The sequence below is a fragment of the Dama dama genome, chromosome 21, assembly GCF_033118175.1.
Source record: "Dama dama isolate Ldn47 chromosome 21, ASM3311817v1, whole genome shotgun sequence".
Taxonomy (NCBI): domain Eukaryota; kingdom Metazoa; phylum Chordata; class Mammalia; order Artiodactyla; family Cervidae; genus Dama; species Dama dama.
This window is the reverse complement of record NC_083701.1, coordinates 60,572,899-60,598,986: the sequence shown is the minus strand read 5'-3', so window position 1 is coordinate 60,598,986 and position 26,088 is coordinate 60,572,899. Positions and strand designations below refer to the sequence as shown.

Here is a 26,088-nt window from a genome sequence, read left to right as displayed (position 1 = left end):
AATCTTAAGGAATGAAGCTTTAATTGGGCAATTTTGAGCCTCAGCCAGCCAATGAGGGTTGGTAAGCATTTGGGGGAGAGGGGTTGGGAAACACTCAGATGTGGAGGTGGCTGCCTGTGTTAGAGCTGACCAGGGAAATTTATGCATGAAGAAAGGTGCAAAAATTATCTAGTATAACCTTCAATTTACAGATGAAGACAGTAAGATGCAGAGAGGATAAGTAATAAGTCTCAAAGCAGCTGGTTATCAGCAGAATTGACATTGATTTCAAGTCTCCTGAATGTTCCAGCATTCTTTCCAGTCCAGAAAACTGGAGGACTGTTGCGTTTCTCAGTGAACACTCCTCTTTGAAGAGCAGACTATAGACAGTTTCAAATTGAACATTTGAATGATCTTTTTAAAGTCAATTTTGACCGTAAAGAGTGACCTAAATTGCTAAACATTTTCTTCTCAAGAAAAAAAAAATCCGCTTTTTTATTCCTCTGACTGAGAAAGATACATTCATGCATCTAACTTGCAAGCAATTTTTTCCAAAGGAGAAGGGGACTCTTATCTGAGCACCGCATCATACAGCATCTCTGGGATGAAAACAGTGAACCAGACCAGGTAATTGGCATGGATAAGAGGAAAATATAAAAGATGAAAGCTGATACATTAAAAGCAAACCCAGAACATAGGCAGGATGCACGCATTTACTTGAGAAATTGATAAAAAGCAACTTAAATTACAAACCCTTTTCTTTAAGAGGCTCAGCAATCACTCCCTGTTGGTATACTAGCAAATCCTTTTTTTTTTTTACTAGATTTATCTTCCAGATTCTAAGATGGATTAAATCTTTCCACTGACCTTGTCAAAATAGGCCTTTCTCATAAGAAGTAATAAAAGCAACACCATGGCCCGGATCAATAAGATCAGACAGGTAGATTGAGACAGCAGCATAAAGTCCCCAAGTGGTTTTTAATTTAAAAAAACTAACTCATAAGAAATGAATACTCCACTTTGTTTTCAAATTCTAGCTCTATATTTTGATTAAATAAGGAAACGTAATTTATCTATAACTATATATATATGTATAGTTTACATATTTGTCTATATATATGTTAAAATAGAAATTTAAGGAATATAGCACAGTAGATAAGATTCCACTCTCTAAAGCATACATGTGTACTCAGCCACTCAGTCATGTCCGACTCTTTGCAACCCCATGGACTGTAGCCCGCCAGGCTCCTCTGTCCATTGGATTCTCCAGGCAAGAATGCTGCCATTTCCTTCTCCAACCCTTTAAAGCCAACCAGCTATTTCAAATTCTAGCTCTGTTACTTCCTTTGTGACACTGAGAAAGTCACTGAAAACATTTTCTAGTTCAGTGTCTTGATCTAAAACATGGCTTTGATATTATTAGTTGATTCAAAAGGTTCTAATGAGGAATCAATGACAATACATGCAAGGTACTTAGAAAAGTACCTAGTAAACACTTGTAAATGTTAGCTGTTATTATTACCTGGGACAGGGACAAAAATATTAATACGTAACTAGGCATGGTCTTTCCTCATCCCCTCCAGCTTGTCAGGTCAGCTCTAGGGTTTTCTCTTGTTGCATTAAGTCTGAGTCTGGGTGTAAGAAAATTCACCAGAAAACATTCAGACCATATCTCCCAGGGGAGGTTCTATATACGAAAAGAGTCATGGGTCCAGTGTGTGGGTTTGAGGGAAGATGGCAAAATGTATGAGTTTGACAGTATGTGTCAGCAGAAAAGAAATAGAAAAGCCATTTAGAAATGAGATGGCAATATGAAGACAGAGGACACCAAGCAACTGCAGCATGAAATAGTATTAAAAAGAAGAGGTAGATTTAAGAACATGAACATGTTCATCTCGTGTTCTTTGAGAATTACTATAAAGATAGGAATTAGTAGCTCAGATGGTAAAGAATCTGTCTGCAAGGCGGGATACCCGGGTTTGATCCCTAGGTCGGAAAGATTCCCTGGAGAACGGCTATCCACTCCAGTATTCTTGCCTGGAGAATGCCATGGACAGAGGAATCTGGCGGGCTACAGTCCATGGGGTTGCCAAGAGTCAGGTATGACTGAGCAACTAAACACTTTCACTTCCACAACAATTTTCAATATTTTTGTAATTGCCTTGGACTGTTGGACGTTGTTCCCTTGAAGGTGAGGCTATCCTGATACTGAGCCTCCATGATACATGGGTGTAGATGAGTTAGACAGAGACATGTGCAGCCCACAGTTTCCCATTTAAAGGACAGACTATCACAGAGTGGTAAACATCACTGAGCAGAGCACACAGCTTTCAAAAGAAGCTAAAACACTCTCTAGATGTATTCATTACAGCCCTTTAGAGAATATTTTTGCCATAGGTATCCAGAGCCATAAAAGCATGCATCCCCCTCAGTATAGTACTAATCCATCCTAAAGGGAAACAAATGTTGTACCCAAGATGCTCATGGCAACATTATTTATAATAGGTAAAAAAAAAAGGAAACAGTCCACCAAAATAGAGTGCATTGATTTAATAGAATAATATGTCTTGATTTAAAATGATAATGTTCTCTATGGCTGATTCATATCAATGTATGACAAAACCCACTGAAATGTTGTGAAGTAATTAGCCTCCAACTAATAAAAAAAAAAAAATGATAATGTTGAAACTTAGAAAATTTTTTAAAAACCCGGAATACTAATGCTGATCCTGGAACTGTCTGCTTCCAGCTTCAAGGGCACAGAACATAGCACTGTCCTTTGAATTATGGGCTAGAGCCCTGTTTGGTGATTCTTTCTGGCTAACTCAGGCTTCTCCAGGCTTTCAAAACTCCTTTATTTTCCTCAGATGAAATGACTTTAGGAGATTATCCCTCACGGAACGAACACAGCATCTGCAACTGCCCTTCCAGTTTAAAGAGATCTGGACGTGGCCCCCCTCTTATTCTCTTTAGTTCTAGAACAAGAATAACAAGTAAAAGCTTTTGCATTTATTCTTCTGACTTTGAAGCTTTTCAGGTTTCACATTCTCTGATGATTGGATTCAGAGGGTTAATAAAGCCTCTGATAACACATTGCTTTAAATAACAGTCCCAGCATGCCTGGAACAGTAAGTAGTGTCCTGGGAAGAAGGCTCTTGCTGAGAACCTGTGATCTCTGCCATATTACCTGGAGAATCAGACCTGGTTTTTTATTTAAGGAACTTGCAGAAAAGAAGAGAAACATAACATATGAACGCCATTCATTCCTTCACTGTTTCTTTCCACAAATGAGCATCAACAACGTGCCTGCCAGACACCATGGGGGGTACAGATTATGTCCCAGTCCCAAGTTGCAGAAGATGCACAGAACAGGGAATTCTCATAAAATGTGATGGGGGCCTTGAGAGGAGGGAGACTCTCAAGGGAGACTGAGGAGACACAACTAACCCAGCTACAGGAAGATAGGAAAGTGACAATAACATCCTCCCTTAATTCAATCCTGAAGCTTTCAAATCAATCATGTGGGGACAAAATGAGGAAACAGACCCAACATTCAGACTCTCTATTCAATATTTAGACTGTTTCTAAGCCATGTTTTTTCACATTGTCCTGTCCTTAGGGCAAGTAACATCCTCCTGAACACTGCCTCCAACTCTCCCTTCGAAAGCAGACGCCATGAATAATCTGAAGAGCAAAGTCTCCTCAGCAAACAGCAGGTGAGCTAATATCTACAGCCCACCATGGGCCAGGCCCTCATCCAATAGCCAGTCCTGCCATTTTGATCTTCTCTGTCCTGGATGAAAATATTCCCTCTCTCCTTCCTGGTACGGTTTTAATTTAGCTCCGTGAATGACGGTGGAAGGAAGTAGTTTATTCTGGTCTTAAGTAGAAAGGAAGACATATTTTGTTGTTTTTTAAGAGTGGCAAAGGGCACACTGAATCATCTTCTTTTGCCTAGCATCATATAGACAACATGCTATTTTTACAGAAAAGATTCATCTTCTCTAATCCTGATGGTGTCCTGAGCAGCCGGGGTGTGACAGTCTGAGACACCACACACTGACACAGGCTTGTCTGTGTCACACAATAAATTATCAGGTGCCCCTCACCTTGCCTGGAGAAACCCACCAATGCTGTTTGTTCTCCTGAGGCTGAGGCGCTTCCAGCTTCATGGAGGATGGGAATTTGAGAAGAAAGGGAGTCAGCGTAATCCACCTCCATCGTCATCCCCTTAATACAAAAACCATAGCCTTGAAATCTGACTTTAGCCTGTCCAATAAAATTTCAGGAGAAAAAAGCAATTCTGAAACATGCAGAAATTTGTAAAAGTTATCTACGTCACATAAATAGTACCAACTCGTGTGCCTGAATTCTCCCCCCGGGCAGAGGGGGTACAGGGGGAGTTTAGGGAGGCCCAAGACAGGCTTCCTTGGTGACTCAGAGGGTAAAGCATCTGCCTGCAATGCAGGAGACCCGGGTTCAATCCCTGGGTCGGGAAGATTCCCCTGAAGAAGGAAATGGCAACCCACTCCAGTATTCTGGCCTGGAGAATCCCATGGACGGAGGAGCCTGATAGGCTATAGTCCACAGGGTTGCAAAGAGCCGGACATGACTGAGCGACTTCACTTTCACTTTCAAGATGGGCAACAGAGAGAAAAGACACGACTGAGGAGACAGGGAAAGAAAGAATCCAGCCATAGAAAACTGGTACTGATGAGCCTATTTGCAGGGTAGGAATGGAGATGTAGACATAATGAACATGTGGACACAATGGGGGAAGAAAAGAGTGGGACAAATTGAGGGAGTAGCCCTGGCATATACACTACCGTGTGTAAGCCAAATGGCTAATGGGAAGGTGCTATGGAGCACAGGTTGCTCTGCTTGGTGATCTGTGATGACCCAGAGGGGTGGGATGGTGGAGGGGGGGCTGGAAGGAGGCTCAAGAGCGAGGGGATATATTTATATACACTTATAGCTGATTCACACTGTTATACAGCAGAAACTTAACACAACATTGTAAAGCAATCATCACTCACTTAAAAATCAAAGAAAAAAAGAAAGAATCCAGCCAACCATCAGACGCAAAGAACTCAATAAAAGGGAGATGCAGGTAGAGAATAAGAGAGAATGAAGGAGAAGGGCGCAAACCTGGAGGCGCTCATTACAGGGTGTCTGTGAGGCAGGCAGGAGCCGGGGAGGACCCAGAGCCATCTCAGAAGGCACAGGCAATACAACTAAAACCCTTGCTAAGCTCCTCCCGACAGCTCACTGCCCACCATCCAGGGCAAAAAGGGTCTCTTGAAGAGGCAGTCCCTCAGGAAAAGTCCCTCAGGAAGATGTCTCTCTGGGGTCTTGTTGTGTCACTTGTCAACAATTCCAGCAGCGCTAGTTTGGGCTCTGATGTGGAGTAAATCTTTGCTTGAGCACCAACTGAACTAGTGGCCTCATTTATGAGCCATGTTGGATGAAAGGTGTGTTATTAAACCTCCACGAGGCAAGATGCTCACATCGTGTAAGCCATGTGAGTGGCGAAGCCATCTGAGCAAAGAAAGTGGGTGAGGACCCCCTGATGAAAGGGCTGGGAGAAGTGCTGGTGTTATTTGGGGAATTTTTTTAAATTATTTGCTTATTTATTTGCTTTCTGTTTGTGCTGGGTCTTTGTTTCTGTGCACAGGCTTTCTCTAGTTGTGGGAAGCAAGGGCTACTCTCTAGTTGCAGCATGCGTGGCTTCTCATTGCAGTGGCTTCTCTTGTTTTGGTGCATGCGCTCGAGGCACAGAGACTCCAGAAGATGCAGCTCACAGGCCCTAGAGTATCAGGCTCGGTAGTTGTGGTACATGGGCTTAGCTGTTCCAAGGCAACTAAGGCCTAGACCAGGTGGAATCTTCCTAAACCTGAGATCGAACCCAGGTCCCCTGCACTGGCAGATGGATTCTTATACACTGTACCACCAGAAGGGTCCAAAAGTGCTGGTGTTATTCAAATGTCCAGTGGGCTTATCCTCTTTCTCCCCCCTTCCTCTTTCCCTCCTTCCCTCGATCCTAATCACAGAGAACTCAATTATAATAAGAGAGTGTACGTCACTTTCTCCCAAGGTCAGGTGAATTCATGAATTTCCATTATTAAGCTAACACATACATCTATAAAGGAAGAAAATATAAAGTGCTTCAAAAATATTAAAATATGTAAGGACACTGAATGCATTATGGGTTGATAAAGAACATCAAACTCTCAAGGAAATCTTCCCTCCATTTTGTGATTGACAGGAAAGACTCTACACCATAAGAAAACAAATGGCCAACATCCTAGCCTTGCCACTTGCCAGCTGGTGCAACTTAGGCAATGTAACTAACAATTGTGTCTAAGTTGTGAGCAGGATTAACAATAGATTGTTGGGAGGATTAAAGAGTTAAAACACATGAAGCCCTTGGAGCAGCTCCTGGCACAGGGTTGCTGCCTTACACACCTTGCACACCTAGGTAACATTCACAGGGCTGTCTGTGAGGCAGGTGCCCCTAGGAGCTGTGCAATGCACAGCCCATGCCCAGGCCTGGCACAGAACAACTGCTCATTCAGTATTTGCTATTCTTCTCATTACTGGGTTTTCACTATGTACTGAATTATGTGCCAAGCGATTTTCCAGGATTTTCTTGCTTAGTCTTCAGAATAACCCTATAAGGTGTGCTCAGTTGCCAAGTCCTATCTGACTCTTTGTGACCCTGTGGACTATATCCTGCTAGGCTCCTCTGTCCAAGAAATTTTCCAGGCAAGAATACTGGAGCGTGTTGCCATTTCCTATTCCAGGGGATCTTCCTGACCCAGGGATCGAACCCAAGTCTACTGTGTCTCCTGCATTGCAGGCAGATTCTTTACCGCTGAGTTACTAGGGAACCCCATAAACTAAGGTGTTTGTGTGTTAGTTGTGCAGTCGTGTCTGACTCTTTGCAACCCTATGGACTGTAGCCCACCAGGCTTCTCTGTCCACGGGATTCTCCAGGTAATAATACTGGAGTGGGTTGCCATGCTCTCTCCAGGGGTTCTTCCTGACCCAGGGATCAAACCCAGGTCACCCACATTGGAGGCAGGTTTTTTTTACCATCTGAGCCAACAGGGAAGCCCATAAGCTAAAGATATCAGGATTCAAATCCTAGGGGACTAACTAGAACTCAGGCTCTCTGACTACACCTCCTGACCAGGCAGGGAAGGGGTCAGGTCGTTCTTAGATTAAATCAGCTAGTTTATGCACACTCCACAAACATATTCTATAGGGGAAATGTGCTAAATCACTCCTTTCATCTCCAGAATGTGCAGTCCAGGCAACATTAGCTCCTGCCACCACCTTTTCCCCATGCTGTGGATTGGACTGACATACCCGAAATTAACAAAGATCATCACTTGTCCAGAAATGACAAAGATTTTTCTCTGTCCACAGCTCCTAACAAGGGCACATGCCGTTAGTTAAATAAGCAGACCACTATGTTGATAATAATAGAAAGGTCAACACAATTATATCTGCTAGTCGGCTGATATGCCTCTGTCCCAGCAAACTGGAGGCAATTTCACTGCACAAGGAAGATGACAATTTCAGGTGTCAGCTTTTTGAACTCTTGCTGTCCAAGAAGCAACACTGGTGAGGATGCTATTTTAAACCAGCAAGTTCCAGTGATGCAATCAAAGAGAAGCAGGGTTGACAGTTCAGGGTGGAGGAGGCATGGATGAAGTGCCAACAAGCACTCTTGGTCTCACCACAGTCTTTCCCTCTCCTGACTACCAGCTCTTCACAGCATTTGGCTGCCTGTGGCACCGGGGACAAGCTGCACTTTGACGGCTAAAAGGACAGACTTCTTGAGGATGCAAATGGGCTTGGAATCAGTCCAACTGGGTTGAAATCTTGGCTCTACCACTTGCCATTCTGTGACCTGCCAACACCCCAAGAGTCTTCTGAGCCTCGGTTTCCTCATCTGTATATTTGGAACATAAATAATATCTATCTAATGGGGCTGATCGAAGATTAGAAGCACGTCAGCTTCCAGAACTTCCATAAATGAAAGCTGCTATCCAAGACTCTGGATTGATTAAAAGTGGTGACATAGTTTTTTCTTTAGTTTACAAGGAATGTGCATTAGGCTCTCCAAAGTAATTACCTTAAGAATATGTCTAGGCAGCATTTTTTCCCCTACAGCTTCCTTTGCTTAATATGTTTCTGGCGATTCCCGTGGGAACTGCCTCCAGCAGGAGCATCTTTGGTGATGACCAATCTCTTTGTTTGGGGATACATTATGACCAGAATGATCATTCAGAGCCAAGCACAGTGTCAAGAAGAAAAGCATCCTTCCAGTCAAATGTGAGGGGCAACTGAGAAGATCTCATATGGTCCTAACACGTGTCCAGACTGCCTCTGCACTAGATGTACTAGACAGTCTTACCCACAGCAGTTGCTCACAGAAACTTAATCACTGGTTAGTGATAGAGGTTTTACTCTGTCGGTAATAACTGGCTGAGGGTTTTTGAGCAGAGGCAGATCCTGATAAATGTGAGAGTCTAAGAAGCTCACGTGGCAAGAGCAAGGAAAGCTCTTTGCTTTCCTGCTCCTTTCTGAGCAGGCAGGCTTGTGCGAGGCTGTCTCAATAACCAGACCATTAGACAGGTCCATGCCTATGGGGGTGACAGCGGGAAAGGAAACAGATCTATCTTGCAGAGCCGTTGACTAACTGAACTTTAGGGAGTGTGGAGGGCCCCAGAGTTAAGGATGCAGCCATGTTCACCACCATAGCCATTTGGAAAATAATCCTGACACAGACAAGAATAGCTGCCAAGGACAGAGATGATCTTTCCATCAGTGTTAATGCCTATTAGCACAGGGTCCAGGTTCTTAACTTAGGTTAAAGCAAGCTAGCATAGTGTTGCATTAACCACTACCTACCTGCCCTCACACTGTGCACAAGTTAGATCAGTAGGGCAAAAAGGTCTTTGTATCCACTGAAAGTCACTGATTAAAAGCAGCTTATAGATCCTAGCTGCTCAAAGCCATGACATTACTTCATAAGGCATAATCAACAGATTTTTTTTTTCTCTAGCTTTGCTCAAAATTGCAACAAAACTCATTTACGCTAGGAGAGTCAAAGACTTTTGAACTTTAAGCCAACTGGTCACAGAATGAATAGCTTAGGATCATTTTATTTGTTTGTTTTTTGTTTTTTACTTTTTTATTTAGCATTTTCACGATTATAAAGAGAACAGCCAATGTGACTGAAGACAAAGCCAGGCCAGACATTTTTCCAAGCTAGGGAAAAAGGGAATACAGTCAAGGCTGATAACAGGGAAAACTAATTAACTGATATAAATAAAACCTTTAAAAAGCATGATTTTATTTTATTTTTTTCAGGAGCCTTTTAGATGAAGGTAACTTTGCCCAAGAATCCATCACAAATATGGAGAGGAAAAGGGGAGCTAATGAAATAGGACAAAAGATCACAGCAAACAGGAGACTGACAGCCTCCACTGCATCACATTTAAAGATTTGATATAAAGTATTTCACAGAGATAGTCCACCAGGAACAGGAAAAATCAAACATGAATTTATTTTACCAAGAATGCAATCTTCTGGGCACTGCCAATTCATCACTCACTAAAAGCCCTCAGCCAAAGAAAACATTTTCAGGTCCCTTTGCTGAAATTGCTGCAACCGATCTATTTTCAGCTCTGTTCCTCTGAGTCTCACAGCAGAAGCTCTGAAATGATCCCGGGGCCAAGTCTGGTTAAAAGTTGCCAGGTGCATTTAAGATGGTCTTGTTGCTTTGCTTTCATTTTCAAATAATCTGCAACTGAGGGTACCCAGCCAGAGTGAATTCTTTCCCAGAAGCGGGCCTCGCTACCTCTTGGTCATCTGGGTCTATTTTCATTAAATAATCATACACAAATAATCAATGAACAACTGGAAATGATTGTTTAGTAATTACATTTAGCTCCAACAGAAACAGCCTGTTAAGACAATAAGAGCATACACATTATGGTGGCCATCTTTAACTCTGAAAATGCCAGTTTGGACAATCAACAAGGCAGGCTACGCTGGCCACTGTCCTCCTTCAAGCTGCGGAGGTCAAATTCAGGCCTCATGTCACGGTAAAGGCAATGCCTTGCTCCCCACACAGTGAGGCTAAGAGAACTGGAGAAAATCTGGGTCTATGCACTAAGAAACTTCAGAACAGGCTAAGGGAGTAGCAAGTGTTTAAAACAATAAAGTCGGCTCTGCTCAATACACTGTAATAACCTAAATGGGAAAACAATGTGAAAAAGAGATACATGTCTATGTATAACTGAATCACTTTGCTGTACCCCTGAAACTAACATGACATAAACAACTATACTCCAATATAAAATAAATTTTTTAATTAAAAAAATGGCTCTATAGAAAATGGATTTGCTGATAAATTTCATGTACCTACATTGAATTTCCTCTAAATATAATGCACAAGTAATCATTTCAGGGGCTCAAATAGCAAAAAAACACTTGCCAGTTATTCCCCAGCTCCCTTTAAACACCCACAACCCTACCCCACCTCTCCTGCCCCGGTGTCATCTATACTGTTGGCTTCCTGTTGGGTTTAACTAATGGGGGCACCAGACAAAGATGGGAGAGCTGCAGGGAGAGCAATGAGGCGTCGTTTTCCCTTCTCTCTGCCGGTTTCACTTCAGTGTCTTTACAGCTGGGTTTCCTGTCTAGTGACCCTGTTGCCAACCCTCACCACTCCACTGGTTGCCCCTTTTGAACCTTGCCCTGGAGATGGCAAGGGCTTCCCATTGCTACTGGTTCCTGGAAGCTAGGCCACCCCTTGTCTGCTATAACCCTGCCCATGGGTTTGCAATAGTCCCTTCATTAAACTCTCTTCATTCAAACCCTCTGAGATGAATTCTGTTTCCTGCCAAGATCCCAATGCAAAATAAATCCCACTCTGCAAAATAAATACAGAAGTGCTTGTTTCCTCACTGAAGACGGTAAGCAAACACCAAAGACCAGTATGTATGAGAAAAGCACATAAGCAAAACAAACCTCCACCAAGCTTTCTGTTTTGGCAAACTTGATGTATTTAATGTCACACTTAATGTCAAAAACAGCACAATTTGACTATTATTCCTCCATGCTAACTTATACTCCTTTTCTGAAATGAAGGGAGAAAAAAATCTCACCCATTCACTTCCATCATCAAAAACAACCTCCACTGGATTAAACCCCAGGAAAGCCTCCTCCTAAAGACTAGTGATTCTCCAGAAGTCCCATGGATGCTTAAGAAAGATGAGCTTTTTTTCCCATTCTTATCCTTTTGCAATTGCAAAAAGAAGAGGACCATTTTCTGAGTCTTTTTCTTTGGTGCCCAGAATTTAACTCTCTATACTGCAGAAAGGGTGATGATATGGCCTTTCACAAACTAGAGCCAAGTATAACAAAATGGGTGGGGTGGAATAAAAGCACTGTTTTATCCAAATTGTAGAAGGCTATATCTCAGATGGTAGTTCTTTTTCTTCAGTCTAGATATTTATTTATTTAGCTGGAGGCTACAGTTCTTTTATTTTCATTAACCTACCTAAAGAATGTTTGTGGAATTTGCAACATATTGATCAATTGTACAGTTTCTGAGTCTAAACGCAATGTCTTTGTTGCATCCTTTTTTTCTTTTTTTTAATTTATTAAGCTACAGGGCCCTACTAACGTAGGAGCTGTGAAATAATAAGCAGAGCACATGTTCTAACCCAGGCATAATTAACTAATCAGACTCTCTCTCTTGCATTTTGCTTTAACACAGGACTGGTTATTCTCACCTCACCCCCTCACTATATCCATTCTCCAGATCCATTCTGCATCCTTCTCTTCTTCTCTGCCCAGCAATTGTATTGTCCATCCCCTGCCCTCTGGCTTCCGGTGAAGTCTCGCCAATGGGAGGCAACCATCAGGAGCTCCAAGGCGAAGACAAAGACACATGTCCTCCGCACACTGGGGGCTAACATTCTGGCAGTGACTGGTTTTCCAGCTACACATCCATGATTACTACTGCACCAGCTCACCCGTCCCAAAGAGAGGACAGCTTTTCACTGCCAAAAGCTCCCGGCTGCCTTAATATCTCTTATTTGTTTCCTTCACCCTTCCCACATCTCCGTAAATAGCACTTTGGCTAAATTCTTCCCAGGCTCCTCCAGAATGTGCCTTCGGCTTTGGGCTCTGTCCCTGACTGACAGGATGAAAAGCACAAGGTCCCCCCTTAGGCAAGGGGAGGTTCCCCAGGTTTCTGAGCACCTGTTAGGTGTGCCTAGGGTTCGTCCCTGGCTTTAGAAGAACAGTGGGTTTCTCTTTCTAGTGTCTGAGAACCACCTGGGAGCTTATTAAAAATGCAGGAAAGACTAAGAAACCACCACAGATAAGACAGGATTAAGAAGACTGGATAACTACACGTAATGTGATATCCTGGATTAAAGAGAAAAAGGACAACAATGACAAAACTGATGAAATTTGAAAAAAGTCTGTAGCTTTGTTGTTAATTTATCAAATACGTTCTGGTTATGTAAGGAGTTAACATTCGGGGAAGCCAGGTGCAAGAAACACAGGAAGTTTCTGTACTATTTTACTTTTCTCTACATATAAAATTATTCCAAAATATCAATAAAATGCTTATTTAAAAAAAAAAAAAAAGGAGACTTCCAGACCCTGCCCCAGACCCCATGAATCAGAATTTTGGCAGTGGATATTTAAACCAGATGGCTTGAGGACTAAACTTTGAAAATCACTGCCCCAAAAAGACTTGGAAACTATTATCTCAGGTTGAGATAAGGATGGAAACAATTGTTTACGATGCCAAATTGCAGCATAATTACTTGACTATTTAAAGAAAAGAGCCAATCAAAGCTTTGTCAAAGTTCACCTTCTATTCTTGTTAATTAGAATGATTCATCCCTCGACCAGTCTCCCTGTTTAGTTACAGGTAATTTATAGGACCAGACAAAGAGTGTGACAGTAAAGCCCTTTCACTCCCTCCTCCCTCTGAGATTGTGGTGTTTTTTTTTTTTTGCAGTATGCATCCTTTCTATTTTCCCCAACTTTGGGTTTCCAAAAGAGCAGGGCCAACCAAATAGACTGCTGGATGGTGATTTTCTGCATCTTTTTCACAGTGGGTTACTCTGTTTCTCTAAGCTTTAAGCTCCCTGAAGGCAGGGACTCTATTTTCAGTTTCTTCTGTGTTTCTCTACAGATCTACCGAGGGTTCTTCATCCACTGTTTGATGGATTGACAAGCTGCACTTCCCCACTGTTCTCGTATCTTTGCCTAATTATTTTAGATATAATTATTATTATGCCATTGGAATGTATAAGAAGGGGATGGGTGGAAATGAAAATGTTGGCATTATTGCATGCTAAGTCTCTTCAGTCATGTCCAACTCTTTGCAACCCCATGGACTATAGACTGCCAGGCTCCTCTGTCCATGGGATTCTCCAGGCAAGAATACTGGAGTGGGTTGCCATTTCCTTCTCCAGGGGATTTTCTGGGCCCAGGAATAGAACCCCCATCTCCTGCATTGGCAGGTAGATTCCTTACCACTAGCGCCACCTGGGAAGCCATTATTATTATCTGCCTACTCAACAAAAATGTTTACTGAGAATCTACTACATGCTAGGCACTATTCTAGGCACTGGGGATCTAGCAGTGAATAAAATGATCTCAGGACTGCCTTAGTGGTCCAGTGGTTAAGACCCCACACTTCCAACTCACAGGGCATGGGTCTGATTCCTGATTGCCAAACTAAGATCTCACATACCATGCAGCTTAGCTAAAAAAAAAATTTTTTTTTAATCTCCACTTTAGGCAGCTTAAAGTCAGACCAGGGAGATAGACTATTAAGCAGATAATTGCCAGACAAGCTATCAGTTTTTCCTTGCCATCCTCACACTTTGCTTATCACGATAGCAACCTGAAGAGGAATTAGGAAGAGGAGGGTAGCTTCTAGTTCCTGGTCTACCTCTCATAAGAACTGATTTTAAAGGAGGCACACATCTTTCTGGGGGCTTCCTTGGTAGCTCCAATGGTAAAGAATCTGCCTGCAATTCAGGATACCCGGGTTCAATCCCCTGGTTGGGAAGATCCCCTGGAGGAGGGCATGTGGACCCACTCCAGTATTCTTGCCTGGAGAATTGCACGGACAGAGTTGCCTGGTGGGCTATGGTCCATAGGGTGGCAAAGAGTCGGACACGACTGAAGTGACTTAGCACACACAACTTACATCTTTCTGACCTTCAATACACTCATTTCAAAAAATGGGAATTAAAAAAAAAAAAAAAACTACCTTCTGGGGGTCATTAAAAAACTCAAATAACAATGGATGTGAAAGTGTTTTGAAGACTGTAAAGTGTTATACAAATGTCAAGCAATAGAAAGTAATGACTTAAACAGTCCCTGCTTACTAACTCTGAAGCAAAAAGCTAGTGGTTCAGTGGTCTTTCCATTAAGCAGAAATCTCAGACAATAAGAATTTATAAAAGGCAGTCCTTTCAAAGAACGAAGCTCTGTTGCTTTGGCGTTAGCAATTAATCAGAATTACATTAACATCAAATAACTCGGTCAGAGGGAAGAAGTCACCTATGAAGAAAGCAGGCCTGTCATTTTATTCACAGCAGACCTATTCTGGCTCCACTCTTCTTGAATAAACCGGACTCAGTTACTGCAACTCTCGTCTGAAATTCAAAGGGATTTCTTAGCCAGAGCCATTCAACATTTCTATTTTATTCGAAGAGAAGCTTCCAGATCAGAGATGAAAGAAAAGCTTCTCCAGGTCAGTGCTAGAGCATATAAACCGGTGATGAGTTTTCCGTGAATGTCTTTGAGAAGATGATGCTTGGAGAGAAGTTTTGGAAATGAGATTTGCTGTTTCAGATACACACAGTGTCTATTCTGAGTTTCTAGGTAGAAAATGGCCTCCTGGAGCAGTTTCACCATCTTCCTGTCTGGAGAAGTCGATGGCCTTCTAAGGGCTCTCTTCAGACGCCATGGTAACGGCACGATTCTGGACAAGTCTATTGTGTCTGGGGTACAGCTTAAGGAGCTTCAAAATGCTGCCTAAGAACATTCGCAGGAGAGCCCTGTTGGTATGCTTGAAGTGGACGCACAACACAAGCTCTTCAGGGACACACACCCTTGCAAGCCTTGACCGGGACAGTACTGGGGCAACCGAGTGACCAGAAGACACATTGCCAACAACTCTCAGTGGGTGCGATGCCCAGGGAGCCACAAGACTATATAGGAGTGATATAGGCAAGTTTTAGCTTTGTTTTTTTAAAACTTACTTTTAATTGAAGGAAAATTGCTTCACAATATTGTGTTAGCCTCTGCCGTACATCAACATGAGCCAGTTCTAATGAGGCGGATGAACCTAGACCTATTACCCAGAGTGAAGTAAGTCAGAAAGAGAAAATCAAATATCATATATTAACGCATATATACGGAATCTAGAAAGATGGTACTGATGTACCTCCTTACAGGCAACAGTGGAGACGCAGATATAGAGAACAGACTTATGGACACGGGCGGGTGGGGCTGGGTAGGAAAGAGAGGGTGGGACAAATGGAGAGAGTAACATGGAAGTTTTAGTTTTTATTTCAAAATTTAAATTTTATCATCTAGTTTATACTGTGACTTCAAGTGTGGAAGTCCTTCACAAAGATTACTTCAGCTAAATATAGATACAAGAAAAAGTCGACAGTTGACCATGGGGACAGTAATGGGATCAGAAAGAAGTTTAAGCTGTTCGTTTGGGTCTTCAAATGTACATCACCTGCGAAATCACGAAGAGTGAAAGGAGAACTGTTGGCCTATGAGAAGGAGGAGCGTTTGGCTTTCTGGGTAAGGCAGAATCACATCCAGCACAGAAGACTCTCGAAAGTCTCCTCAGGCCATCTCCCTAAAGATGATCCTTTCCCTTCACCCGGAAGTACTGAACAAGTGTCAGATGACGGAGACTTCCCCTCCACGTGGTTAGTATACACGTGCGTGTTTACACTGTTGTCAGATTGTATCAGGAGTCACTTTGGAGCTTGCCATTTGCATGAAGCGATGACTACACCCCCCCCCCCAAATCATTTCTATATATGTGAAAGAAATTTGATCTATGACTCCAAAGAAAGCCCATGAGTAAGCTGGACTTCTTCAGGAAATATTTAGGAAACACATGCTCTGAGAAACATGGTGAACCAGGAACTGAAGGAGAAACAAAAGAAACGTCATACCTGCCCTTTTATACCCTCTGGTGGAGGAGATAAGACAGACTCACTGGAAAGAGTCAGGTAGCATTTTGTTCTCTTTCTCTTGCCTCTTAGCCACTCCCCATTTCTTTATTGGCCTAATGGAGTCCTCTTGGCCTCAGCTTCCACCCATCATGTCCATGAACCACTTTCTCCATCTTCATGATACCCCTGTCCGACCCCACGGACACACCTTGGCCTCCCTTCCTCCTGTACCCAATAGGAGATGATTATGCTCTCTCCAAAGACCCCTCAGTATCTCTGTTCTCTTTCCATCCCACTCCTGGATAATCCTGTATTCCGTGTTCTGTGCTCTAACACTCTTAGAGGAAAGCCATGTAACCGTGAAGATGCCTTCAATGAAACAATGATGAAAGGACCACTGGAGAATGTTGATTCCTTAATTAGAATGTAAGTTCCTTGAAGGAGGGACCGTGTCTCACGCTGCTTTGTTAAGTTCAAGAACACCTCAGCAGGCTCAATAAATCCTTGCTGCAATGAATTGATACCAAAAACAAAAAAATCAGAAAAGAAGGGTCTGTACTCATACTCACACAAATAGAGTTTTTTAAACTTTCGCACGTGGTTTATGTGCAAATAAACACAGTTATTCCAAAATAAAGCATTCAACCAAAGAGCCTTAAAAAAAATAGCTGCCAAAAGTTAAATCTGGTGGAGTTCAGAGCTGTAAATCTCTTCAAACCTCTTTTATAATTCAGAATTGTTACAACTGAAGATGGTTCTTTCTGGTAATTAAAGCAACATAGTGAGATCTCACTACACTGCATGGCAAACCACCTCTAAACTTCACCAAGCAGCAGCCTTCCTCGGGTCCTGTATTTTTCCCAGGGGAAAATGAAAGGGTGTCTCCACATTAGCCAGAAAGGCAAATATCAAAGGAATCCTGAAACAGCAGGTTTCAAAGAGAAGACAGCATCCTGAGGTTCCCTGTGAGGTGTCAGATTTCAGTGGGATGTTGCTGCCTGAACGTGAACCCCGGGGTCTCGGAGGCCTCACTGGAATGCAGAACGCCCTTCCCTCCCACCAGCAGCAGCGCTGTCTCAGAGCCTGGCGGGGACCATTGCTCTACCAAGCCAGCTGCACCACAGGCCACGATCCTCACACCTGCTTGGCAGGACCAAGCCCAAATGTCACCCGATGATCCCACAGATGTAATAATATCTGGCAAGAGGCTGATTGGACAGCACACGATCTCACTTCCTCTAATTAAGAAACACTCGAGAAAAACCAAAATAGCCACAAAGCACTGTCAGCAAAGCAATCAGCAGCAACAATTAGCCGTCAGCGCAGTCCTGAGCTGAGCTTTGCGGAGGGAGCAGGGCTGGTGGTTTGGAGAAGAGCGGCCCGAACGGACCCTGCTGCACGCTGAGGGCTTCTGCGGCAAATCCCTCCGGCTGGGAGCGGAGGTGGGGCGGGGGGTGCGGGGGTGGACGCAGCAGTTTGTTGGTTGGTTTTTGTGCAGCAGTAAAGGGGCCATCATAAAGAATCCTGCAGCAAGCTGCCCAAGCAGCTAGAAGTCTGCTGGCTGCAGCCCGATGCTGTTTACTTGCCCTGAATCACCCTTTCTCTTCTCAACCTGAAACAATTCTAAAAACCTTTCAGATCTATAAGAGGTTCACCCCATCTCCTTTTCAAGAGTTTCACAACTTCAACACATGTGAATTCTCCCTTTTCTCAACTATCTCAAGAGATTACTATCGATTTTACAAGGTCATTAGATATATTAGTTGGGGGAAATATTGGGTTGGACAAAAGGTTCGTTTGGGTTCAGACCATCTTGTGGAAAACATGTTATGAAAAAAGGTGTTTCCATAAGATGTATCCATAACATCTTATGGAAAAACCCGAACAAACCTTTTGACCAACCCAATATATAAAGAAATAAATATAACACAATTGTCATAATATACAATAAGACATTGTGTGTGTGTATGTGTGTGTGGGACACACATATATATTTAACAATTATTAGGAGGGGCATCATTCTCTCCATCCCAGCATTCCTGCCTGGGCACATAAAACAAAATCGTTTGTCTTCTTAAAACTGTTGGAAGGTAACCTCTACCCTTCACAACATCCCTTCACTCCTCCTCAAGGGAGTGACTCCTTGAATTGCTCAGAATGAGTGAGGGAAAGTGCATGGAGGTCTGGACATCTTCCCATCTCTCTATTTCTGGCCTCAGCAGCGTGTATTTTTCTTTCCCATGAAAGAAATCTTCAGCAATAAAAGTAATAGGATACCTGGTTCTTGTTGATCTTGTCCATAATTTAAGCTCATCCTCCAATCTAGGATCATTGGAAATGAAGCTGATATTTAGCTCCCTGTCTGATATCTGCATCTAGTTCTCTACCCATAGCAAACCCAGCCCTGATTTCTTTTGCACCAACAGTATGCCCAACTCTAAGACATATTTCCTAGGCTTCCCTGCAGCTAAGGGTGACCACTGAGATTAAAGCATAATTCACTGGTCCTGGGAAACCAGGGCAACTCTTCACTTGGGCTCACTCAGCTAAGAGGCATGACCTTGTGCCCCTCTCTGTCCATCTGCTTGGAATACTTCCGAGATATGTTAAAAGAAGTTAATGATATAGCCAGAACTCTTTGACTTGATGTCTCTCATGAAGGCATGTGGGGTTGGGGTCGCAGGGAAGAGGCAAGGGGAGGGGAAGGGGAAGGCCTCAAAATACTGGGATACAAAAGCAAAGGTAAAGACAAAAGGAAAGCAGACGGTATAATCCGGTAATTTTGGTCAATATTCCTGATGAAATCAAAGGAAAGACAACAAATTAAGAAATAGGATAAATTAAAATTAAATATAAATTTTAAATTTACATTTAATTAAGTTTAAATCAATTAAATGCAAAATTTATTGCAAGTTGAGAAAAAAATAGAGAAAACTAAAATTCTGGCAGCACAGCCCCATCACTGCATCAATAAAATACTCAAAGTTGGAAAGATTCAAAAGCTAAGGGTCTCTTGGCAAGAACTTTGTCAGAGGGCTGGGTCCTTGCTAGAACCCTTTAGGCCAGGCTGTGAAGCATCAATAGAAATTTCATGGAGCAACCTGTTGTTTGAGCTGAACCCAAGGTGGAGAGGAAGACAGAACTGACCCGAGGAGGCAGGCTTCAAAAATCTAAGAAACCCCTTTTTTTTAAGAGGAAGGAACAGAAAAATCCCTGCTACAAGAAAGACTCAAGGTTGCTGAGTGCTAGCAATGCAAAGCTCAAAAAAGTATTTGAAACTAAGAAGCTTTAAGTGTGCATATCAATGGTAATTGTTCAATTAAATTCAATAATTTAACTAGAAAAAAAAATTTATATGTTCTAATTTAAATATGTGTGCGCCATAACCTGGTATATTCTTAAAGTAGTCACAATATTTATTTTGACTTTGAAGGATCTTAATCTCATTATGAAAAACACAGTTGGCAAAAAAAAAAGAAAGAAGCAGCAGAAAGAAAGTAAAGAAACAGTGATTGTGTGACACACCCCTTCTCAAAGCGCACATGATTCACTCAGGGATCTCGTCAAAATGCAGATCCTGATTCATCAGGTCTGAGCGTGGGACCTGCGATTCTGCACTTCTAACAAGCTCTCAGGTGATACTGGAGCGGCTGGTCCTGCTCTGATGGCAGAACAAGGGACTCTCGGGCCTAGGATCCTGCGCTGACACAAAGAGGTCTGCTACCATTGCAGGGAGCATTCCCACCCAAGCCACCTACAGAAGCAGCAGGAACTGAAGGCCACGAAGAGGAACAGGAACACGGGCAGAGCCCCAAGGCCTGCCCAAGACTGAGGCTGCACCAGAAGAACAGGGGAGCCCCCAACATGGCCACAGCTTTGCCCGAGTGTGGAGGGTCCACTGAAAGCTGAGGACAGAGTCTAGACAGTGAGAAAAACTCTCTGGCACACCAGGCCACACACTAAGCATGAGGTGACTTCAGTCCACGACTGGAAAACTTTGCAGTCTGGTGGGCGAGAGAAAGTGACAACAATCAGGAGTCCGACCCCACCCAAACTCCCTACTACTAATAATCTTATCAACTACCAACAAAGGACTAAACCACTGTTACATTAACCATCTTGCAAAAGAAGTGTGCCCATTTCTGGGTGGCAATATTATCAATTTTATTACCTACTGCTCTTCTTCCAACAACACCCAATCAAAATTAAGAAGACATTCAAAAGACCAAGATAAAGCAACCCTTTGTTAAAATAAAGCCATCAACGGAACTAGACAGAGAGATGACCCAGATACTAGAATAATCAGAGACTTTAAAATAGCTTTGATTGGGACTTCTCTGGTGGTCCAGTGGTTAAGACTCTGAGCTTCCACTGCAGGGGGCTTGACCCCTGGTCAGGGAACTAAGATTCTGCATGCCAGGGCCAAAAAATAAAAAATAAAATAAAAATGTCTTCTCCAAAGAAGATACACAGATGGCCAATAAACCCATAAAAAGATCTCAGCATCACTCAGTACTAGAGAAATGCAAATCAAAACTACATTGAGGTATCACCTCACACTGGTGTGAATGGCCATCATCAAAAAATCTACAAAGAATAAATGCTGGAGAAGGTATGGAGAAATTTGCATTCCCCTCTTGCACTGTTGGTGGGAATGCAAACTGATACAATCACTATGGAGAACAGTATGGAGATTCCTTAAAACCTAGGAATAAAACTACCATATGACCCGACAGTCCCACTACTGGGCACATGCCCCGAGGAAACCATGATGAAAAAACACACGTACGCCAATGTTTATCACTACATCATTTACAATAGCTAGGACATGGAAACCTGGCGTGCTGTAATCCGTGGGGTCGCAGAGAGTCGGACATGACTGAGAGACTGAACTGAACTGAGGACATGGAAGCAATCTAGATGTCCATAGACAGAAGGGTAGATAAGGAAGTTGTGGTACCTATACACAATGGAATATTATGCAGCCATAAAAATGTACATATACACAGTAGAATATTACTCAACCATTTGACTCAGTTCTAATACGGTGGAGGAACCTAGCCTATTATACAGAGTGAAGGGAGTCAGAAAGGGAAAAACAAATATCGTATATTAATGCATATATATGAAATCTAGATGGTACTGATGAACCTATCTGTAGGACAGCAATGGAGACACAGACTTGTGGACACAGTGTGGGAAGGAGAGGGTGGGATGAATTGAAAGAGTAGCATTGAAACATAAACATTATCATATGTAAGATTAGATAGCCAGTGGAAATTTGCTATATGACACAGAGAACTCAGATCTGGTGCTCTGTGACAACCTAGAGTGGTGGGAAGGGGTGGGAGGTAGGAGGGAGGTTCAAGAGGGAGGGGACATGCATACATCTATGGCTGATTCATGTTGATATATGCCAGAAACCAACACAATGTACTGTGCTAAGTCAGTTCAGTCGTATCCAGGTGTTTGCGACCCTATGGACTATAGCCCAGCAGGCTCCTCTGTCCATGGGATTCTCCAAGCAAGAATACTGGAGTAGGTTGCTAGTTCCTCCTCCAGGGGATTTTTCCAACCCAGGGATCAAACCTGCATCTCTTAACATCTCTTGCGTTGGCTGAGGTTCTTTACCACTAGTGCCACCTGGGGATTGTAAAGCAATTATCCTCCAATTAAAAAATTAACTGAAAGCTTTTTTAAAAGCTATAAAATTTCTAGAAAAAAAAAAAAAAGAACATCTTTGTATTTTTGGTTTAGCAAGGATTCCTTAGGACACAAAACTGCTGTCCTGCAAAGAAAAAAACTGATAAGCTGAACTTCATGAAAATTTAAAAATTCTGCTCTTTGAATGATGCAATCCACAGGCTGGGGAAAAGTATTTGAAAAGCACACATTTGATAAAGGATTTGTACCTGGAATGTATTTTATTATAGCTCAAAAATGAAAAGTTAGATGACTTAATTTTTAAATTGGGTGACTTTTTAATTTGAGTGAATTTTTAAATTGAGCAGACACTCCACCAGAAAAGACATGCGGATGGCAAAGAAGCACATGAAAAGATGTTCAACATCATTAATGATTAGGGAAACAAGAACTAGAGTTATGAGATAAAACTACACATCAATTCATATTGCCCAAATTATGGAGACTGATTATAACAAGTTCTGGAGAGACAGTGTGTGTACTAAGTCACTCAGTCGTGTTTGACTCTTTGCAACTCTATGGACTGTAGCCTGCCAGGCTCCTCTGTTCATGGGATTCTCCAGGCAAGAATACTGGAGTGGAGTGCCATTTCCTCCTCTGAGGATCTTCCCAACCCAGGGATAGAACACGAGTCTCTTGTATCTTCTGCATAGTTCTTTACCACTAGCGCCATCTGGGGAGAGACCATGGGGCAACTAAAATATCATATATTGCTGAATGGAATGCAAAATGGCACAATCACTTTGGGAATAGCTGGAGGGCTTTTTTTGTATAATGTTAAACATATACTTGCTACACAGTATATGACCCAATAAACCTACACCTAGTAATTTACCCAAGAGAAATAAAAACATATACCCATACAAAGACTTACAAAGTGAGCAATTATAATGACTTTATTCATAAGAGCCAAAAACTATAAATAATCCAAATGTTCATCAATTGGTGAATGGATAAACAAATTGTGGTCCATCCACACAATGGAATTCTACTCTAAAAAAAAGAACAAACAACTGGTACTGCAACACAGGGATGAATTTTTGAGATTCTTTCAGATTTTTTTAAAAAGAAATCTGAAACAAAAGTCTACATACTCTATGGTTTCATTTATATATTCTAAAAAAAGAAAAAAATCTAGGGACAAAAACCAGATGAGTGATTGTTACTCTCAGAGGTTGGGTATGTTCTGCATCTTGATTGTGGTGGTGGTTATAGAACTGTTCAAGCTTATCAAAGCATCAATTTCAAAAGAATGAATTTTACTGTATGTTCATTGTACCTTAGTAGGCTTAACCAAAATAAACAAATAGATAAACAGAGCTATGACCAAAGGATGGCTCCTGATCAAGTTCATGTTCACATGGAAAAAAATCAATCTTGACCCTCTACCTTCCATCGCACACACAATAAAACCAATTCCAGATGTATTATGGCTCAAATGTAAAAGAAAAATAATATAACTTTCAGATGAAAACATACACCTTTTTTGTGATCTTAGAATAAGGCCAAGGTTTCTTAAATAAGTACAATAGTGCCAACCACAAAGGGGAAAAATGGATAATTTACACTATTTTAAAGGAATTTCTATCCAGAAAAAGAGTTAAAAGGTAAACCACAGGGAAAAAAAAGTAAGATATTTACAACATATATATTCTACCAAGACCTCAAATCCAGAACACATATTATTAAAAATATCTGTAATTCAATAAGATACATCAACAAAGCAACCCAATTTTTTTTTTCAGAAGACCTGAATAAGCACTTCTCCTTTTTAAGACTAGAAAGGGCTTTTCACAAAACAAGATATTCAAATAGTCAATTAACATATGAGAAAGTACCCAACTTCATTAGTCTACAAGCAAATACAGAACTACAATGACACTGTAATACTTCACACCCATTAGTACAAACTAAATAATCAAACAAAACAGAAAATACCTTGTATTGAAAAGGATACAGAGCAATCAGAACTCTCATATACTCCTGGTTAGTGTATAAATTTTTAAATTAATACAATCATTTTGAAAAACTGATATTATCTGCTAAAACAGAATGTATACTTACCCCCCAATCCAGAGATTCCGTTGCTGTGTACATATCCAACAAAGAGTGAATATATAACCAAAAACAAAATTTGTCAAAACTGACTCAAGAAGAAATCAGAAAACGTAAATAAGTCAGAAATTAAATGAGCAGGTAAAAATTCTCCTTTCAAAGAAAACAACAGGACTCAAATGTTTTACTCCCTTTATCACCATTTTGAAAACTATTCCTGGCAAGGAAAAACCAGAAAAGGAAATTGTATCCAATCTCAGGACTAAAACTAAATCTTAGCTAAATATAGAAAGGATAATGCATCATGACCAAGTTGGTTTTATCTTAGCAATGCAAGGTATTTGATATTAGAAAGTCAATTAATAGAAATTACCATGAACAGATAAAGAATAAAAATCATTTTATCAGCTTAGTGGATTAGAAAAGCATTCAATAAAATTCAATACCCAAAATAATTAATTTGCTTTTAGCAAATGAGGAATAGAAAAAAAACTTCTTAAACTCATATAGACTATTGTTAAAATAACTTCATCAAATGATTTAACAGTTTGCCTACGGTTGGATATTTCAGTTCTCTCTCGTTTTGCTTTATCTGGCAAGTATAGTTTATGGTGTGATGAACACCTTTGTGCATGTTGATCTAACTTTTCTGTGCAAGTTGTCTAACTTCTCTATGTTTCAATTTCCTCCTGTATAACACGGAAATAAACCTAACTTACAGGGTTGTTGCAGGGATTAAATAAGATGTTGGATTTTGGTCTCAGGAAATCTTGGGGAAAGTCATGGTTTATAAATCTGAGGAAATCTGTTCTGCATTTACCTGGCAGAGGATCTCTCAAAGCACACTGCAAGCTTAAGTCAGAAGAAGTCACTCTGTCAAAAAGAAAGAAAGTTATTGTTATAGGTTATCAGCAACTAAGGATATCATATCTGAGGAAGGCTGTCATTGATGGGAACTACTGTTTGGTACAGGATTCTCTTGCATCATTTGATATCTTCTCCCCCTCCCAGCTACCACATCTCTTATCCAGTGAAGATGACTACTACCGCATTCCCTTCATCTGCCCTTGATCTATAGCATTCCATTTTGAAAGCAACCAGACTGAAGTTCTAAAACTTGAGCAGGACACACCACACCCCTCCTGAAGCCCCTCCCATAAGCCCCTCTTATCCATGGGATGAAGGCCACGTCCCCTGGCATGACTTGGCCCTTGGTCGTCTGAGGCCTGCCTACTTCTCTAGCCTGTCTCTCACCCCCATCCCACGGTCTGGGCTCCTGCTATGCTGGACTTGCTTCAGCCTCTCCTTGCCAGGTCCCAGCTTTCACAGATGGTTCCCTCTGCCAGGACTACCCTCCCCTTCCCCAGCTCACCTCCACCTGGCTAACTCCTACTCATCTTTCCATCCTCCGCTTAAGTGTCACTTCCTCGCTCGGCCCATCTGCTCCCCTTGACCATGTTAAGCTCCTCCATTTATACTTTCAAAGAAACCTGCAAGTCTTCTCTATCATATCATACATGCAACTACTTATTCAATATATCTTGTCTTCCCTGTGAGCCCAGCGATCATATCTGCTTTGTTCACGGCTGTGCCCTCATGTCAATCCCAGTACTGGTCTCACAGTAGACATTTAATAAATATTTATTGAGTCAAAGAATTACTAAACTTATTCCTCAGTTCTTAGCTTTCCAATTCATCTTTTGATTCATAATGATAATTTAATCAACTTCCTACTTCCTTACCATATTTCATTGATTAAGATTCACTGGTTATGAGAGACAATGCTATTTTATGTAACATTAGGAAAGAAAAAAAAGGTTGCAAATTAAACTGTGATACAAAAGTAAGATTAAGAATTTTTATCTTGTATTTACTGAAAAGGTTCTATTAGGCTTACTAATAGAGTAAGTGGGTTTTATTATACTCATAAAAAAAGGAAAATGTAAAAATGTTAGTGAAATAAATTGGTTAGGTGCTCCAATTTAATTTGATTTAGACATCACATTCAAAACCCATCCTTCTGAATCACTTTTGTCACAGGGTCCAATGACTGTGTTTTTCCACGCAGTATTGTCTTCTTTGCCACCAA

General features: G+C 41.6%; 1 protein-coding gene across 7 annotated transcripts in view; it reads right to left on the bottom strand.

The window, feature by feature from the left end:
• The window catches only part of NCALD (neurocalcin delta), a 435,844-nt gene that overhangs the window by 274,792 nt on the left and 134,964 nt on the right, over positions 1-26,088 (bottom strand). For all 7 annotated transcript variants that reach the window (XM_061123646.1, XM_061123649.1, XM_061123650.1 and 4 more), the window contains one exon: positions 24,820-24,872. The gene's annotated coding sequence lies outside the window, so the exon portion shown is untranslated. The remainder of the gene's footprint in view (positions 1-24,819; positions 24,873-26,088) is intronic.